This window comes from Lycium barbarum, chromosome 1, assembly GCF_019175385.1.
Source record: "Lycium barbarum isolate Lr01 chromosome 1, ASM1917538v2, whole genome shotgun sequence".
Classification (NCBI taxonomy): Eukaryota; Viridiplantae; Streptophyta; class Magnoliopsida; order Solanales; family Solanaceae; genus Lycium; species Lycium barbarum.
Window position 1 is genome coordinate 68,190,251 of NC_083337.1, and position 4,911 is coordinate 68,195,161.

The following is a 4,911-nucleotide window of genomic DNA, read 5'->3' on the forward strand; positions in this document are numbered from 1 at the left end:
TGTATATGTATATGATGACATATGATGTCGGCACGCATGATCTATGTTTGGAAAGTAAGTATTTTGGCACTCTGGATGACTTACTTATTTTCTGTACTTCTTCTGACACATGACATCGGTATGTATGATTTGCGTTCGGAAAAGTAAGCATTATGGTATTCTGAATAATGTACTTACTTTTGTCCGGTTGTTTCGATTTTGGTTCTGATTTCCGTATTCCGTGCTTTACATACTCAGTACATATTCCGTACTGACCCCCTCTCCTTCGGGGGCTGCGTTTCATGCCACGCAGGTACACCCAGATGAGTAGAAGATTTTATCAGAAGATGGTCCAGCGGGATTGGCGAGCTCCACTTCCTCCTGCAGTGTCGCCGAGTCAGAGTATATGTATGTTAAGATTTCTGGATCGATGTTAGAGACTTTGCAGACAGAGTCGTGGGTATTGGAAGTCAGTCTGTAAGCGGCTCCATCAGCCGATATGTCATTCTGTGTTATGTGATAAATTCTATAAGATTACAGATTTTGTTTGATTTGAGAACAACGAGAAAGAATATTTCTGAAAGCTTTATTATGTATTTCATTATTATTTGATTTAAAAGTCCGAAAAGATTATGTGTGTACTAAGGGTCAGAGGGTTCGCTTGGCCCTAAGTAAGGGTCGGGTGCCCATCACACCCTAGGGAGATTAGGGTGTGACAATTTCTGTCATGGAGGAATCCCTATGCTGGACTTTCCCTTAACAAGGTCTTATAAGCTTTCTCATCTACTGCCCCATGGCTCGCTTGTTGATTTCACACTTGCATTCACTCTTTATGCATATAGAACGTGTCACATCCTTAGTCGTTCCGTCGCTATACTTTGCATTACAGTTCTTGTTGCATTCTCTTTATACCCTGATAATAATCAACTCTATAGAGTGACACTTCTTGATCTCATTCGCTAGCCTGCTTATAACATAGGATAAACCTCGTGAAGTAAGCATACTCAACCCGTCACTCCTTCTAATCAGTTCTATCACGCTCACCATACAAACTATTTTACCAACGTGTTCTTATTCATTATAACCCTTCGTATTCGTACTTTTGTCTCCGGGTACTGTTACTTTAGTCGCTAGTAAACGTATCGCGTCTTTCTCATGCTTATCCTTCCAAACAATACCTCAGTATCGCATTCCATTGGAGTTACCCTTTCTCTTCTATGTCGTGCTTTAGCACTACCAGTCTTTCTAATTTACCCTAGTATTTCTCTTTACCATATCATTGTCGATCTTATAATTACCGTTACTCATCTCTTGTAGTTGTCAATGATACTCCTAACTCAATCTCGTCCTGCCATTACCTTGTTGCACATCATCATTTCTTGTCAGGACATATCATAAGCTTGTACCTTGTCTCCTTCAAATTCTAGGAAAACTTCGGCTAAGTGTCTTTTGTAAGCATAACAATCCCAAACCTGCACATAGCCCAGAAAACACGTCCGACCTCTCAATAGGGCATATATCGGAACACACATAATACGCAACTGCACAACACAAGATCACTTACCATTAAAGGATATAAATAGTAGAGCTTGTCTCATAAGTTGTGCCTGCACACTCGGTCTAGAATTCCAATATCTATATACATACACATATTATTTATATTCACTCATCGTCAATCAACCTACTCGTAAATCACGATTCTGGCTATCACTAGGTTACTAGCAAATATAGTCATCTCAAATTGTCGGATTGGCTCAAATTATTTTTCACCTCAACACAATCATCACAACGGGGGTGATACATGACAACATAGGATCCGAATCCATCAATGCACACATATCGTAAAAGGATACTGACAATATACCTGGGACAATATCACGAGAAGCCTCAAGATCCTGTCGCTCAGCTAATGCATGGATATGATGTTGGGATCCACTTGGACTGGGCGCTCCTCTTTGGTATCTATCACCACCTACTAACATCTGTGGCCTTGGCCTTGGAGGGCGTACCTGTCACGACCCGGCTAGGGGCCACGACGGGTACCCGGGGCTAACCGCCGAGCACCGCTCGTACTAGTACTCCTTAGGCTTATTTAATAATCATTTATCGGATTCAGGCTCGATTTATAAGAAAACCCGTTTTCCTTTAGGAACATAATGTTTTTATACACATGAGCCCTTAGGCTAGCAAAATAATATATATGTATGTATTTACACAATGGCCACGCCATGAGACCACATGACCCACATTGAGTATCTACGAGCCTCTATGAGATGACAGTTACAATTGTACACAAAAGAATCATCATAGGCACCTCCAGGACAATGGGGTGCTTTCAGTCAGCTAACAACCTCTAAGAATCTAGAGCAAGATCTCCTCCCTGTCTACCTGTGGGCATGAACACAGCGTCCAAAGAAAATGGACGTCAGTACGAATATTGTACTGAGTATGTAAGGCAGGAATGAAATAAACAAACATAATAGGAAGATCATGAGTCGAGAGGCAAAGGTATAACCTGCACAAGTGTCATAAGCAATCGCATTACTTACATATATCACATTTTATATAATCATGGTATACATGTCATCACATCATATGAATCATCTCATCATAGTCCTCGTCGTTAACCCGCGTCCGGGTAACCATCATATGCCGCCCACTAGTGGTGATCATGCCCGGCCCTCTAGGCTCGGTGTAACATCGTAGCCCGCCTTAGCGATGACATGCCCGGCCATCTAGGCACGGTGGAATCATATCATCACAAAATCAATCATAGGACATCACTCTTACACATCTCATACCATGGCATCATGTTATCATTTCTTGGTATTCCATGCATCCCATAGTCGTATTACAAGTTAGCATTATTTATCATCTTATTGTCATAGCATACATTAGCGTTAGGAGCATACCACACTTTGTCGGGGTGACGTAAGGTCGTGAACCCCCGATTGTGTTATGGACATTTCATAGGTATCATGCCTCGCCTTGAAGGAAATAAGGCATAAGGCGAGTGGTAATAATAATAACATCATTAGCATTGTAGGAACATCGTGCCACAATTTCTTGAATCTCTATACTCTAGCTCATTGTCATTGTTATCATGCTTATAGGTGATTCGATATATGGAAGGACTCATAAGCTTCATCTTATAGAAGGATTATGGAAAACTTGAAGGATTCATGCCGTTTGAAAGAAGCGTTAAGCCTCACATACCTTTCTCGTTTAAGCAATCTAGCGTTCGCTTATTCTCCTTCAATGTGACGTCTTTACCTTCAAAAGAGGATTCGTACTAACGTTAGTTAATCAACTATAAGAATGCACTACTATTTCTAGAGACAATTGGGCAACACTTCCTTTGTTTATACTACTTTTCCCATATTCCATATCAAATCCCTACACCCACAACAACAACTACAATATAGCAATCAACAATCATCATTCATATACACTGACCATGATCTACCATTTCTCTTCATTTTTACCACCTTTATGCTATTGGGTTCGCTATCGTATTTTCTCATGTATCACACTTATCTCATGGTCTAAATGTGGTTTATAACACATTCATACTCACAACACACTAACATTCATGATTCAATTCAACTACCATTCACTCATGGCACTATTCACTCATTTATGACCCATTTGCTATGCTTTTCTACAATTCGGGTATCTTAACCTTCCAATACCTTAAACAACATGAAATGGTCATGAAACTTACCTTGGATGATGGTGGAACAAGCCTTGAGTGGAGTCTCTACTCTAGCACCAAAACCCTACTTCACCTCTTTTGGTTTTCTTTGAGGAAGATGAACTTGAGCTAGGTATCACACTCTTGTTTTCATGAATTTGGCGTTGTTGATCTTGATTTTCCCTTGATTCCCTTGAATTCTTGTGGATGAAGTGTTTTGGGGTATTCTAGAGAATTCTTGAATTGTGAAGATGAGAAATGAAATGAAATGAGCTTGGGGTCCCTTATACTTAACTTAAAAATCTGATTTTTGTGAACAGTAGTCGGGATGCACAGTGGCCGTAAACCCAGTTTACGGGCCGTATTCTAGTTTACGGTCCGTCCTTCACGACCGTATTTAAACATATCAGAAACAGAAAGGTTTGCTGTAGGCCATGGTTGTTTACGGTCGCAGTTTACGGGTTGTATTTCGATTTGCGATCCATATTCTGAGTCGTATTTAACCATTTCAACATTTGACAGAAAGTTGAAGTTTTGATAGTTGGAGGACCCTGAAAAACTAGCTCTCTTCTTCCAACCCCTGTTATCGTGACCTACATCCTATCGTTGAGCTTGAGCGGCTACTAATTGAGTCAGTAGAAGAATGGCCTGTCTTATCTCTTGGCCCGAGGCATCTGGTGGAGGAACGGAGGGTGCTGGAGCTAAAGTTGAGGCTCCCCTCTGATCCTCAAAAGTGGGCGAAGTATGGGAAAATCTAGATGGGGCCTTATTCTGGGGTTCGCCCTCCTCCACATCTATAGACGGCTTTCGTTCAAGCCGTTCTTCAACCACCATCATGCCCTTCTGGGCTGCCGTAGCCTTTCCTTTCATCATCTTTGCTGAAATTATAACGCACCGTTAGGGAGGGGGTAATCTTATGACACAGCTCTATCGCACGATCTCTTAAGATGAAAGATGGTCATTTTTGTCACGACCCAACCCCGTGGACCATGACTAGTGCCCGACCTGGACATACGTATACGTACCTGTTAGACATAGTCAAACCGAAACTACGAACAATATGGAAACTTACAAAAGAACTCTGAAGGTTCATAACGTTATCACATATGTATATCCAGATAAACCGTCTCCTGAGGAGTCACAACTAATCAAATCATAAAATGATACGCAAGCCGAAAAGGCTGCCACTACATACGAAAATCATATCATATGCAAGCCGACAAGGCTTCCATTACAGA